Below are 15,884 nucleotides of genomic sequence, written 5' to 3'. Positions count from 1 at the left end.
GGAGCTCAGAAAGCCCCACACGGAGGAAGCAGCTGAGGCTTACAGAGGTGAGCTATCCAGTGGAGCACGCACGGCACCTGCGCCCCCCCATTCTCTATAGTGGTTAACAGTAAAGTATCAGTGTGTTTGCACTTTGACTGGTTTTGTCTTTTTTCTAGGATTCCTAAAGATGAAAGAAATCTGGGGACATGCAAAAGAAAAGGAGGCAAGAGAGGAGATGCTGAAATGCAGGGAAGAAAAGGGACAAGGGCAGAGCGAGGTCCCAGGGGACTGGATTCAGGGCAGAACCCGGGGGGAGGGGGGGGCACAAGGGCAGAGAAGTCTGCAGGGGGAGGGGGAGGGGACAAGTTCAGAGTCGTCCCCAGCTGCTTCGCCTGAGTGTGTCATGAGCCAAGAAGACGCTCCGAGTGGGGTTGGGCCTCGGAGAGTGGGATGAGGTGTGGGATAGTCTCCGAAGGGCAAGAGGGGAGACGGGGGAGTGGTGGCCAGGGTGAGAGCAGGCCCAGAAAGTGGCACAGCTGTGTGACCGCTGTCACAGGGACAGAACAGATGAAGCAGGTGATTGGGTTCAGGTGAGTGAGGCCCCTGTGCCGCAGGAAGAGGGGGCTTGTGTCCCCTGGAGTCCACGCACCCTCACAGAGGGCCCTGCCGCCCAGATGGCCGTGCTCACTGGAGGGGAGGGGACGGCAGACAGTCGCAGACCGGGACACACCTACCCATGCGGAGGTTGGTCACACGCTCCAAGGAATGGCGCTGGGCGTCGGGTACCAGGTGGGGAGGAAGGGAGTGGAATCTGCCCCACACCACACAAGTGTCTGCCCCACATAGATTAACACCTTACAACTTCGGTCATCCTTGTGACCTTTGTGGGAAGGATCTTGTAAGACACAGAATGAGAAGTCATGAAGAAAAAGATTGGTTTTAAGATTAGGAACTTCAGGGGACACCTGAGTGGCTCAGCGACTGAGCATCTGCCTTCGGTTCAGGGAGTGATCCTGGGGTCCGGGATTGAGTCCCACATTGGGCTCCCTGTGAGGAGCCTGCTTCTCCCTCTGTCTGTGTCTCTGCCTCTCCCTCTCTATGTCTCTCATGGATAAATAAATAAAATTTTTTTAAAAAGATTACAGAGGGGCACCTGGGGGGCTCAGTCGGTTGAGCATCTGACTCGATTTTGGCTCAGGTCATGATCTCAGGGTCCCAGGATTGAGCCACAGGCAGGGTTCTGCACTCGGCATGGAGTCTGCTTGTTCCTCTCCCTCTGTTCCTCCCCCCACTCAAACTCTCTCCACCTCTTAAATAAGTATATATCTTGAAAAAAAAAAACTTAGAAAAAAATTAAGCCACTAATGAGAACGCTTTACAACACCTATAGCAAAGGAAGGATTACTTGCAAAGAGCTTGAAGACAACCGGTGAGCTAGAAGCAGCAACCCAGGGCGAAAGTGGGCATTTTAACATCCCAGAACAGTTAACAGTAAAGGGAGGGCACATGGAGCTGAGATGCTTCTGAGAAAACCTCCAGCCTCACTGAAATCAGGAACGTGCAGCGTGGGCTCCTCGTTTCCATCTGCCAGACGGGTGAACGCTTTGAAATCAGTAAAGAAGTGAATGGTCTTAGAACATAAACCCAGGTTTTTGTCCCCAGCGGACTTAAAGTCAATAAAACATTCTGTTTAAATGTTAAGAAAGAAAAAAACGAAGAAAAGAGAATGGACAGGGAGCCCCACTGCTTGGAGGGGCGGCGGGGGGGGGGGGCAGTGGCACTTTTTGGACAGCGCACTCGACACTGCTCAAAAAAGTTGAAAATAAATGCACAACGTCCCCAACCAGGACTTCCTCCCATCAGGTGCCTGGGACGCCTCATGCGCACAGGCCCCAAACCCAGAGCAAGACATGCGAGAGCCAAACACCGGCAAGTTTGGACCAGAGCCTGGAGGAGGACACTGTGATCCACCACTTCAGTCACCATGTGTTATGTCCAAATGTTTGTACCCCCCCCCCAAATTCATATGCTGAAGCCCTAACCCCCAAAGGTGATGGTGTTGGGCCCTGGGGCCTTTGGGAGGCCACTGGGCTGTAAGGGTGTGGGCCCCACGCATGGGGTTAGTGTTCTTGTTTTAAGATTTTGAGACCAAGGGATCCCTGGGTGGCGCAGCAGTTTGGCGCCTGCCTTTGGCCCAGGGCGCGATCCTGGAGACCCGGGATCGAATCCCACGTCGGGCTCCCGGTGCATGGAGCCTGCTTCTCCCTCTGCCTGTGTCTCTGCCTCTCTCTCTCTCTCTGTGACTATCATAAATAAATTTTTAAAAAAAATTAAAAAAAAAAAAGATTTTGAGACCGAGACAGAGGAAGTGCAGGCGCAGCGGGGAGGGGCAGTAGGAGAGGGAGACAGACTCCCCGCTGAGCAGGGGCTCAATAGGCCCCGGGACCGTGAGCTGAGCCGCAGGCAGACGCTTCACCGACGAGGGCCTCTGGCCCTGAGGACACCGCGAGGAGGACGCATCTCAGGCTCGGTGCCGACGGGGCTGGTCACCTGCCACCACGCTCCGCAAATTTACACAGATGAAGCCTGATTAAGCACAGGGTGCCCCGGTGTCACAGACCCCCCAGCCCAGCACTGCCCTGGGGATGATTCCCCATCTTCGAGGACTTGATTCAGGGTGGACACCGAGCGCCCCACCTGCCACGCGGGTCCTGCGGCCTGGTCTCGGCCTGGTCTCGGCCTGGTCTCGGCCTGGTCTCGGCCATGGACCCGCTCACCCCGTCAGTGTCTCCGGGCCGCAGGCACCAAACCCCACTTTCCCGTTCTTCTCCGCTCTCACAGCTCTGCTTGTGTCTCTCGTCCTCTCCGTAGCCTGAACTGTAGCCCTGTTTCGAGTTTGGCTACTTACCTGTTCTTCCTCATTTTTTTTTTAAGACTGGTGTGTATCTGTGCGAGTGTGTGCGAGCAGGGGGAGCGGAGGGAGGGGACCCGAGCAGACACCGCGCTGAGCCCCACGCGGAGCTCGAGCCCACGACCTGAGCCCCAACCAAGACTCAGCTGCTTAACCTGCTGAGCCCCCCAGGTGCCGGGTCTCTGTAGGATTTATCCATGTCCTACCCCGTCCCCACAGCCCCCTCGCCTGGCAGATGCTCAGAGCTGCTGTAGCTGGGAGGTAGGAATCCTCCCCTCAACCTCGGTCTGTGCTCCTAGTACCCCCTCCCTCGAAACCAGCCCCCCGAGTCTCCCCTCGACCTCCATCTGCGCCCCTAGGTCCCCCTCCCTCTAAACCAGCCCCCCGAGTCAACCCCTCGACCTCCGTCTACGCCCCTAGGTCCTCCTCCCTCTAAACCAATCCCCCCCCCATCGATCTCCACAGCTCCCCACAGAGGTCCTTCCCCAGGTCGCCCCCGCCCTGCTCCAGCCCCCCTCCAGGGGCTCACCTCCTCATACCCTGACATCCAAAAGCTTTGCTAACAGGTGGTTTTAGGACCTGCATATGTCTTCCTAGTAAATATTCTCAGCTACTTGGAATTTTTGTAAGGCTTCCCAGTGGGTCCTGAGCTCATTCCTTTCTCACCCAAGCAGCCCCAGAAGCTATGCTTTTATGGGCAAGAGGTCTCCTTCCCCCAGTGACATTTCCAAAACCATCTCCTGACCGTAAGGTTCCACCCAAGAAGCAGGTCACGGGCCTATCCTATGGCCTTGGCCCTTACGGGGCAGAAAAGCCAAGTCCCCCCCAGCCCAGGCCACAAGCTCGGGGGGCCGAGAGCTCCTCCTGGGGCACTGCCTGCTGTGGGCCTCTCGCCACAGGGGCTGAGCAGGGCTCCCCACCTACCACCACCAACAGGGAGCATGGGGCCTTGTTAGTCCCGGGAGCGGAAACAGGGTGCCTCACTCACCCCGCCTGCGCCTCCTGGGTCCCCCTGTGCCGAGCAAGGCGAGGGGCTGCTACCACCAGGGGCTTGGAACCACCCGCGGTGAGTCTCAGACCCCGATTCACCTCCTGCTGCCCCCCCGGCCCTCGTCCTGTGCAGACGCCACATGCAGACGGAACCCCCCGGAAACGGGTGGGTGACACGCAGAGGGAGATCCGCCTAGGAAATAACGCTTTCCTTCCTGCTCCATGGGCTGGCATGAAGCTGGTCAATGCTGGGCTCCCTGCCTGCAAGACGCTGTGACAAAACGTCCAGAGCAGGGCCACCTGGGGGCTCAGTGGTTGAGCTTCTGCCTTCGACTCAGGTCGTGATCCCAGGGTCCTGGGATCGAGTCCTGCATGGGGTTCCCCGCGGGGAGCCTGTTTCTCCCTCTGCTTGTATCTCTGCCTCTCTCTGTGTCTCTCATGAATAAATAAAATCTTTAAAAAAGAAAAAAAAAAAAGTCCAGAGCAGGTGCATGAAGCCCAGGGCCGCAGTGCTCCCTCCCGTGGAGACCCAGGCTGAACTCAATAACCCACAGCCTCAAGATCTTCATCTTAATCACATCTTTTGCCCTATAGGGTGACATTCACGGGTTCTGGGGATTAGAACGTGGACCTATCTTTTGGGACCCACTCACCATTCTGGAGGCCACCAAATGCATGGGCTGGAGCCACCTGCTCTGTGTGACCTTGGAAACAGCAGTCTGAAGCCTGGATGTTTCAACATTGTTTCATGCCAAGGTTCATGCCCCTTGGTCTCTCCACAGCTCAGCCTCCTCATCTCTCCAGTGAGGACAACACAACTGCCTCTGGTTGTTGTAAGGATTCTGTGAGGCCGTGAGGAAGGTGCTCCCACCCAGGGCAGCTACCAGTGTGTGTCTCGTCTTCCCTTCAGACTGCAGTTAGAGAAGGCATCGCTTCCATTTTTGGACCTCCAGTTTGAGGGTTATTTGGCAATAGTAGGTCCTCCCAAAATGTTTGTGAAAACCAAGCCTTAGAAACATCCATCATTCTAATGCAGCACGTGACTTGGAAGGCAACTGAACAGCTGCAAAATTCCTGGTAAGCCAAATCTAAGGAACAGAAAGCCACGAAATCTGTGGATGCGGTCCCCAAATGTTCACGAGCCACCCTGCATCAGTAAAATACAATAACAACCAAAATAACATCAAATTGATGCCTCTAGAAGGTGGATATACCCCAGGAGTGGGGTTGGCGGAAGGAAAACACTGCTCGTTGGGGTAGATATATATTTAAGGCAGCAAAAAATGGTTTATGGAAAAACCAACTTGTGAGACCACTTGCTTCACAATATGACAGAACGAAAATGCAAAGAAAAGTAATGTTCTGATCAAATAGTTACGAGAATCACAGTAAGTGGCTGCATTCACATCTGTTGATTTGACCAAAGAGAGTTCCATTCTTTTATAAAAGACTATTTTCATGGTAAAACATTTCTTTGACTGCAGTGCCAATGCTGTGACCATTTACTTAAAAATTCCTGTAGAAGCAGCTCGAAAGAACCACGTGTGTTCATCAGATGTGGTGGATGTGCTGCAATTAATCTGTTGACTGTCCAGAGCAGCAGGCAGCCTGACCCCACCCGGCCTTTCACTGTGTGGCCCTGATGCCACAGTTATATCTGTGTAGCTCGCAGGGAAGCTTCTCTCTCCCCGAATTTCCCTGACACCCAGATGCCTTGCTGGGGCACCGTGTCCCCTTTTCCACCAAATATCCTATTTCCAGATCCCCCACCCAACCTAGAAAACTATTAGTCCGCTCTTCTCTGGTTTATAATCATAATACTAAGATCTCTGATAAATTATAAAACGCCTCTCCTTCTTCTTCTTTTTCCATCCTCTCCCCTTATTCCCAGAATCTGTGATGAGCTTTTATTAAAAACAGTTAACGGAAATGTGAATGAATGAAACAATGTTTAACATGGATCGTTTCTATTTATTGAGATCTGAGGGATTAAAAAGGTAAAAAAAAAAAAAAGTTAGGTTGCCTGGGTGGCCCAGTTGGTTAAGCTTCTGACTCTTGGTTTCGGCTCAGGACGTGGTGTCAGGGTCCTGGGATCAAGCCCCATGTCAGGCTCCAAGGTCAGTACGGAGTTGGCTTAAGACTCTCCTTCTCTCTCTGCCCCTCTCCCTTGTGCTCTCTCTCTCTCAGATAAATAAATAAAATATTTGTTAAAAAATTAAAAAAAAAAACATAAAGTTGATAAGGTCAAATTCATCAAATGGAGAACCCAGACTTCATCCCTGGCCCTGGGTATCCAGCCCTGTGCTGACTGCACCCTGACTGTTATTCGGCACGAGCTGTGCCATCAAGTCACGGGAGGGGGGCGGCATGATGAGCGAAGAGCAGGACCATAATGATGTTTGTCTGATGATAATGATGCTCTAGCCCCAAGAGCGGTCTCCCTTATGGGAACTCATTGTTCATGTTCACTTACTGTTCCTGCCACATGGGAATGCAGCAGTGGGAACGTTCATTTATTTAGGCAAAATTGTCAGTATTGTTTTGGAGATAAGTAACTGCTATCAACAAGTAAATGCTGAGGGAGGCACAGGGCTTTCTGTCTGGAGAGGAGACTCTAAAGGAGTATATTGATTTCTCGATGAGCCAAACAGGACCCCTTGTCTTTGGCACAGATGATGAAAGTCAACTGTTTTTCTTGGAAGCTGCCGGCTGCTGTTGTGACAGACCACCGGGAAATGCTGTTATTTTTCCTCAGCAACAGTTGGGATAAAAACGATAAGTGTAATTAAGCTAGATGTCACAGTCATTGATATAAGTTCGTGTTTAGCCTATAGATATATGAAATGGACATAAATACGTAAAAATGATGTATGCCATTTCAATAGTTTCAAATAATATACAGATTGTAATAGGCTCATTATTTTTCATTTCAAAGTATTGTTAATGTGTTCATTTTTGTCCTTACCAAATGCAACTGCATCATCATTTGTGTTATTAATACTGACTTAACTTTATCGCAATTTACTTAATCCAGGAATGCCGGTGTGTTTGCTAAGGACTTGTGCAGATGTTTCTCGTTAACTGGGCCACCTGGAGGCTGCGATTTTCAGCGCTCACGTCAGGGGATAACGTGGGGGCATCTGACCAAGGGAGCAAGTGCAGCGCCTGGCTCGATTGCAACTGTCTTTGAAGCGTTCTTGATTTGGTCCCTGTGGTGGCAATCCTGGGGACGCTTCTGAAGTGGGCTGCAGGGTTCCTCCCATACAAAGGGCACCTCCAGATTTATTGAGTCTCAGCTAGAGTCAGGATTCCAGTGTGCAGGGAGCCCTGAAGAATAAACAGGAGCCAAATACCTCATTATCCAGGTGACTTCAAACAGCAGCTCAGGCCCCAAGGAAATAGGACACGATTGCTCTCGTTTAAAATCCATCAAGCCGCAGGTCCCCGTTTCTCCTGCTGTATCCCCTTCTCTCCAACACCACCTCTGACTCTCCATCTCTTTCGTCTCCTACCTCCTCTGCCTCCTCCTCGTCTTCTCCCTATTCTCTCCTTAACAGACTATACTAGAGACTTATGTCTAGCCACCTTCCCTCTTGACAAACATTTACGTCCCTTCTGGTTGATTTACATCAGGCAAGATCAATGTTGTGGGTCTCACTGGATCAGGAGAGGTAAAGATGTGTCTCACCAGTGGAAAGAAGCACAGAATTAGAAACAAGCCACTTCATGAAGTCGCCTAAGTGATCTGGAGCATCCCATGGATCCTCTGATGCCAACACCAAGACCCCATCTCATTCTCAGACCAGTTCCTTAAATGTTTATTGTCCATGTGCTGTGAATAGGGCCAGGGACTTGATCCACTTTGCTTAAGAGAAGCAGTGCAGCTTTACCATCCAGCATCTTGGGGCTGGGATTGGGGAAGGCTTCACACTGCGTCCATTGGCCAGGGCCTGGGGAAGAAGTGAAGTGACAGGGAGCCATGGGTGGGCCAGACCACAAGCTCAGTGGAGGGAAGTGCTGCAGGTGGGGGAGGAACGTCTGCCCAGCCAGCACCCTGCTGAGATGGTCAGAGTCTGCACCAAGGAGCGCCTGGCAACGGTCTCAGTCACCACCTTGTGTCAGCCCTTCTGGGGCTGCCTCTCCGCCTAGCTCCTCCCTCCTTCCTACCCTGCCTTCCACCCCCCATCCTCCTGTTCTCTCCACACCTGCTGCTGGTTCTAATCTCAGGCTGTCCTGTCCTTTCTCCGCTCGGCTTTGTCCCCGCAAGGCTGCTCTCCCAGGCACAACCGCCACCCCCATCGTCCTGCCCAACTCACCCCTACCCGGAAACCTGCTGCCCCACTTGCATTCCCTCAGAAGCCCCCACCTTGGCCCATAACAGCCTGGGGATGGAGCTTGGGTAAAAGCTGGGAGGGCTGCCCATGAGGAAAAGTATTTGCTCCTTGGCTGAGGACCCTGGACCCTCTTCTCCAAGTAAAGGGTAGCCATTCAAAGCTTTTAAGAAAGAGATTGGTGTTGAAGAAGACTATTCTGGAAGCCAAGTGAAGAGTGGATTAAAGAGGCAAGACATTAAAAGGAGGGAGGCTCTTGCTCAGAGACTGTGCGGTCATCATGAGAGGTGATGAAAGTGGGGATATTGAGGCAGAAAAAGATCGGGGATACCAGGAAGCAGAATTCGTGAGTACTGGAGCATTCATAGGACAAAGGTTAACTAAAGATGGCCGTGTGGTAATATTTCTCAAAATTCACTTCCATGGGTTTTAGCAGATTTTCTATTTTATTTGAAAAGAGGAGTTTATGGTTAACTTATTTTGAAAAATGCTGAATGATAATTTAACTTTTAAGCAAAGTTAAATTATGGCTGCGGGATTTGTAAGGGCATTTATGTGGCAATTTATAATGGTAGCATCTAAGGGAAAGTTAGAATGAAGGCAAATGTATTCGACAACAGAACCTCCCCCAACAGACACACACCCACACACACCACATGGACACATGGAATGTGCACATGTGTACAGCTCAAGGAACACAGTCTGGAAAATGCAACCTTGAAGTGTCTAACCTTACATCTGAGGAGGAGGATGGTATCAAAGTGGATGTAAATGTTGCAACACAGGGACAAAAGGTTGGGAAAGTAAAATTAGAAGTTCAGTTTTAGAATCTGAAATGCCACTGATACACAGTCGCCCAGCATTCAGCCACAAAATCAGACCTTGGGAGAAAGGTCGGGGATGCAGACACAGCTCTGGGACTTGTCCACATAGAGATGATTCTTTAAGGATGGAAGCTTAGAAACCCAGAGGGGGAGGAGAGACTGAACAGAGAAAAGAATAAAAATACCTAAAGACACAACGGCCAAAAACAATTCTGCATTTCATGAAAAGCAACAGCCTGCAAATCCAAGAAGCTCAAGGAGAGACAAAAGACCAAGAACACAACACATGGGGTGAGGGGCACCTGGGTGGCTCAGTAGGTTGAGTGTCTGACTCTTGGTTTCAGCTCAGGTCATGATCTGGGGTCCTAGGATCGAACCCCGGTCTGGCTCCGCTCTCAGTGGGGAGTCTGCTGGAGATTCTCTCTCTCTTTTTCCTCCTTCCCCTCCCCTGCGCGCTCTCTCTCTCTCTCTCTCTCTCTCTCTCTCCTCTTTCCTCTCTCTCTTTAAAATAAATAAATAAAATCTTGGGGGGAGAAAAACTACACGTAGGTATGTCGGGCTCGAATTAATGGAAACCAAGTAAAGGGAACCATTTAGAAGAGTCAGGGGAACGAAGACAGGTTACATGAGGGGAACAGAGACACAATCTCACTGCTAGAGGTGATAGTGCGGGGGTAACTCTAGGGGCTGAGAGAACTGGCCCCAAGGGGATTCAGAACATTCTGGGGTAACCATCGTACAGATACAGGCAACTGCAAATCTCAGGCGTTCCTACCAATTGCACACTCTGTATGTCAATAATACCTCTGTTCAAAGGGGTAAGCAGGGGGAGAAAGGGCAGGAAGGAGCGGGTAAGCAGTGTGGCCAGAGCTGGGAAGACCCAGGACCGGGCCATTTCCAAGGCCAGCTGCTGGAGGGCTCGGGTGAACGTCCAACAGGAACCTGTGTCTCCACCTGCAGCGGCCGGGCAGCCAGAGGCTGGCACCTTACTGCACATCACAGTCACGGGAGAGCGTGCCCGGGTCCATGCCATGCCACCTGACTCAGCATCTGCATCTGCAGTGTGGCCTGGGCATCCCCGACGTTAGGTGCTCCGAGGGTTCAGTGTGCAATAGGGCTCGAGCACCTCAGAGCCGGACCAATGACTCCCATCGTATTTCCACAAATCACCTGCTCATCAGAATAGCTTTAGCGCTTTTTGAAACTGGATGGCTTTCAGGGGGCCTGGGGTGGGCCCTGCCTGACTCCTGCGGCCACTGAAACAAATGATCACAACCTGGCTTGCGGCTATGGACACCGAGACCTGCAACGTGACATCCAGGCTGGGCAGGGCCGTGCCTCTCGGAGGCTCCAGAGGGAAAATCCTACCTTGTCTCTTTCTACCTGTGGCGGTGGTGCTCGTCCTCAGTGGTGCAAGTCCCCGGTGGTGCACGTCCTTGGCTTCTGCATGCAGCATTCCTGTCTCTGCCTCCCTTGTCATGCGGCCTCCTCCCTGGGTGCCTATCCCCTTCTCTTCTCTTAGAAGAACACTGTCACTGGATTTAGAGCCCATCTGTATCATCTAGGAGGCCCCATCTCAAGATCCTTAACTTAATCACATTTGCAAGAGCCTTCCCAAATAAAGTCACAATCACATGGTCCATATATTAGAACACTGGCATCTTTTTTGAGGGGCCATCATTTAATCGGCTAGGGGACCCAAGAATCTCATTTGTAATGGGTTCCCTAGGTAATATGGGTGAATTAGAAACAGTTGGCCAAGAGCACGCCACCCCTGGCTCTCAGAGCTTAGCCAGCTCTATGTTCTCTGGGTTTCCGTGTTGGTTTTGTCTCTCATATTGGGCATCTTCCTACTGGGGTAGGACTCAAGCTGGGACTGCATAAACACCCATGGTGAGATGCACATCTCTGAGAGATGAGGACCAGGGTCACATTTAAGCAGCTCCTTCCCAAGAACTGGGACATGGGGGTCCTACTCCCTGCGGAGCAGGCTGCACGGGTCTCTGCTCCCATCTGTTCACACGACATCTGCGGTAATTTAATAAAAACCAGCATGCAGAAGGTAACTCCGTTTAAGAAGGACATTTAACCTGCCGCAGAGGTAAATTATTTCACCTGGTGAGAGCAATACAAGTTGCCACGAATGCAGCTTCCATGGGGCCCCTGGTGCCCCCAGGGAGAAGTAGCACACTGTGGGCCAGGAGAGGTTTCCAGAACCTCTTTTCCACCAGCTGAGCTTTGCTGTGCCCCAGGCGCTGAAAAAGCCACTCAGAGCCAAGTGTCAAAAAGTGATAGAGAGTGTGTAATGAACTATATAACTCACAAGTTAACCCCCCCGAAAAGAATTTTTTACTTTAATAGAGGTGCATCTTTTCTATCCCGAAAAACCACACTGATTCCACTCCACAGGGACGGTGCCCGTAGCATGACAAGGTGACAGAGGGAGTCTTGGTCAGAAATAACCAGAGGGATTCAACAGCAGATGACTGCCCCCATCACCCATCTGCTCAAGGTTAAAACCGCGGTGGAATTTTTGAGTTCAGGTCTTTGTCCATCTTAATGCCTTTTACAGTTGTAACCCTGAAGCCCTCGTGGCCTGGCTGCCGGAGGGAAGTCCCGGGTATGATTTCTCTGCTTACTTGTAATGGACTTTACAAACACCCTTGGCTCTTTATGGAAACTGCAACAGTATGAAGTTGCATAGAAACCAACAGCACGTTACAATTCATAGGAGACCAGCCTTCGGATTTGAGCATATTTGCAGAATGAGGAGGAAGATTGACTAGTTTAATGTGCATAAAGGCTTTAGCTTAATTAAATTCTGCCTTTTGGTCAAAATAATTTACATAGCAAAAAGGAAATAAGTTCTTAGCTCTGAAGCATTTTTAATATGCCACTCAGAGTCCTTGTTTAAGATTATATTGAACGGAATAATTTGAAGAGGTGCTGAATCCGTTTCGTATGCCTGCTTTAAAGCCTTGTCGTAGGGTTCAAGTATGTTCCAAAACTTACAGCTTGAATGGGAGGTATGGTTTTTTATGCCATGAAATCCTTCTGTACACACAGCACTCTGCATATAACATCCCTCCTGCCATCATTCTCTTCCATGACTCTTGTGTGTGATGATTTAAGTCATAGCAGTCCTGTTTTCCTGCCCTATGATTGCGTGTGTGCGCGAGGACAGGAGCTCCCATCCAGGAGCACAAGGCGTGCAGCACAGGGCCCCGGTCTCACACGCCCACTCAGGGTGCGGAATGAGGAGCACGGGGCCCTCCAGGTGACAGGACACAGAAAACCGCTCCTCTGTGTGGTTTTCCTTCTACATACAGCTGCAGGAACATTGTAGAAATCAAGTATCAGACAACCTACACTCCCACTTGTTAGGGAAAGAAGTCTTCTGAGAAATCCTGACAGCACTGTAAAAATCAAGATGTTGTGTTTTTTTTAATTTATTTTTTATTTTTTATTTATTTATGATAGTCACACAGAGAGAGAGAGAGAGAGAGAGAGAGAGAGAGAGAGAGAGGCAGAGACATAGGCAGAGGGAGAAGCAGGCTCCATGCACCGGGAGCCTGACGTGGGATTCGATCCCCGGTCTCCAGGATCGCGCTCTGGGCCAAAGGCAAGCGCCAAACCGCTGCGCCACCCAGGGATCCCTCAAGATGTTGTTAAACTATGATTTGGACATTAGTAAATTAATTACGGTCAAGTAGTTAGGGGTATGGGCTTTAGAGCTAGCCAGACACAGGAATGAAATCTTTGTCCCATCACTCACTTGGCTGAGTATCATGGGTGATGTCACTTAATCTCTCTGAGTCTCAATTTACCTCCAGATGACCCTGAGACCCAGAAGCATGAGGGTCAGAGGCTAAACACACATGTCCAGCTGACCATGGGGTCTGGAATATGGGAAGCTCACAGTCAAACATAATCTGCTATTACCACTTCTAACAACTTGCCTTTGCCAAAAAATAACTATTCTCATTGGCTAGGACTAGAAGGTTTTTTTTTTTTTAATTTATTTATGATAGTCACAGAGAGAGAGAGAGAGGCAGAGACACAGGCAGAGGGAGAAGCAGGCTCCATGCACCGGGAGCCCAACGTGGCACTCGATCCTGGGTCTCCAGGATCGCGCCCTGGGCCAAAGGCAGGCGCTAAACCGCTGTGCCACCCTGGGATCCCAGAAGGTTTTTTTTTTTTTAAAGATTCTATTTATGCATTTATTTTGAGCAGGAGGAGGAGCAGAGAGAGGAACAAGCAGACTCGACACCGAGCGTGGAGCCCAATGGTGGGGGGGGCTCAGTCTCACAACCCTGACATCATGACCTGAGCAGAAATCAAGAGTCAGATGCTCAACCGACTGAGCCACCAGGCGCTCCTAAGGCTAGATGTTTTAAAACCAATGTCATATTTTTCTATCTAGTGGGAATGTGTGAGAACAAGAATTCAGTGTTATTTTCCAAGGACAGTTTAATGCACGTAATGCAGGAATGCAATGTCAAAATGCAAAAGAATCCTGCAGAAATGAGAACATGGGAGAGAAATCTCAACACCACCACAACAATATGTAACTATTTTTTTTAAAGTGGGTCCTTTCTCCCCTCCTACTTTATCAAATAGCATTTTAAAAAAGCTATCTTGTTTTCTTATTACTTGCCCTATATAAACGACCTTCCCTCTAGTTAGTGACAGCCATTCATCCTGGGTTTCAAATACTTGGAAAGTAGAAAATTTTTAATTTTTTCTAACTGCAGCTGTGAACAACATAATAATTTACAATAATACATTATTTAGCTCCTCTGAGCTTACTTCATAATTTACCCAAAAGTAATATACCGTAAAAGGAAAGTATCCCCTGTAGTTTCCTTCCTCAGTAAGCCTATAGTGAACTATCTGGCTTCTCTTTCATTGCCATAAATTCTCAAATTGCTACACCATAGATGGGCCTAATAAGTTTAGCCTTGATAATTATAAGACTCAGATGCCTCTGACACACCAGAGGAGCTGGGAGGTGGACCTGAATGGCAGTGGTGGACAGAGGGATGGTGCAAGAATGAATCCTACTAGACATGCTGGATTAAGTGTCAGCTGTGCTGGGGTAGGGGCCCGGCAGCTGTGCCTACTGCTCTTCTGCAGGATTCAGGCCTGGAGACTAGAACTGCAGGACATTCATATGCATACACCGAGTATTCTATGGGTCCTGATCTCAGGATGAACATGGCCATCTTTCTGAGGGGATGTCTGGGGGTGGAGAACTATGGTCTGACAGACACCATGATCAGGATGGACGTGGGAAGCAAAGACAAGCCCAGTTCAGCCCTTGTAGCGAGCTAGAATGTCCTTCAAAATTCATGCTCACGTGGAATCTCAGAATGTGACCTTATGGAATTAGTGTCTTTGCAGATGTAATTAAGGTAAGGATGGAGATGATATCATACTGGACTAGGGTGGGCCTTAAATCCAATGACAGCCTCCTTATAAGAAACAGAAAAGGACACATGGGAGGACAGTCATGTGAATCAGAGGCAGAGATCGGAGAGATGATGCTGCAAGCCAAGGGCACCTAGAGCCCCCAGAACCTGCAAGGGGTGAAGAAGAGCCTCCCATGGGCCTGTGGAGGGAGGGCAACCCTGCCCACTCCTTGGTTTGGGACTTCTGGTCTCCAGAGCAGCAAGAGAAGACTCTTGATGCGTCAAGCCACCCAGTTTGTGGTGATCTGTGATGGTGGCCCCAGGAAACTATTCCAGAAGCCAAAACAGGGGTGCTCTCCAGGGAGTGGATGGGGAGCTGTGGCATGTCCTTCAAGAGTGTCAAGGAGAGAAGGACTGAGAGGGATGTTACTGGACACTTTCAAGGAAGCACGTGGAAGGAGAGCATCCTAGAGGCATCCTAGAAGGGATGCTGGGCGGGAAGTTCAAATCAGCTGATGTAGGGCCTCAGGCCAGACACATAAGGTGACAAGAGGAGGAGCTAGAGGAATAGAACACAGCTGCAGTGGGGACGGGGGCAGGAAGGGGCATTTGAGGGAGAGCAGACCTGCTCCGTGGGACAGCTGCAAAGGACATGCAGAGTCCTCGCTCTGAGCATTGTAGCCACCATGGAACCGGGCGCCAGGTGGCACGTCAGGGAAGCAATAATCCACTGGCACCTCATCCCTGTCACGTCATGCCACATCACACAAAACCAGGCATTCAGCCCCTCAGCTGGGCACATGCGCTCGCCTCCTGAGGAGCTGCCCATATGCTGCTCACATCTCATTAAGGCCAGGCTGCCCAGGAAGTGTTAGTGGCTCTTTCCTTTCATCAGTGGCCCACAGAGGACAAGGACATTACAGGTGCTCATCACCCCTGGGATGCGGCATTGCTCCAGCATGTTTTATGGATGTCTTATAACCCAGTCACAGGACTCTGGATGCCCTGGTTTTGAATGAGATGTGACAAGGGAAACTCCTTGAGCAAGCATCTAATTCTTATTCAAGGAAATATGGCCCCATTATTGCAGAATCAAGTCAGTGTGAAGAAAAAGCCATGCGTTGTGACCAAACATGACAGGTGTCTCCATAGACCGGGGTACAGGGAGTAGAATGGGGAGCCCGGGGCAGGGTGAAGGTGAAGGGGTGCCCACAAGGGGCACTGTGGCCTGGGGTTGGGGGCCAGACCCTGCATACAGTGAGCAGGGGTGAGGGATGAGGGGCCTGCAGGTGTCAGAGCTGCAGGCAGGAGGGGGTCAGTGCAGGGGCGGTGCTGCCTCAGGGTTGGAGCTCAGGCTGGCCTCTGGGAGAGGTGTTGGAGCTCAGGTGGGTCAGGAGGTGTCACATACGGGGAGGTGGTCCAGCTGTCACATACG

Source organism: Nyctereutes procyonoides, unplaced genomic scaffold (assembly GCF_905146905.1).
Source record: "Nyctereutes procyonoides isolate TBG_1078 unplaced genomic scaffold, NYPRO_anot_genome, whole genome shotgun sequence".
NCBI lineage: Eukaryota > Metazoa > Chordata > Mammalia > Carnivora > Canidae > Nyctereutes > Nyctereutes procyonoides.
This window is presented reverse-complemented; position numbering follows the sequence as displayed.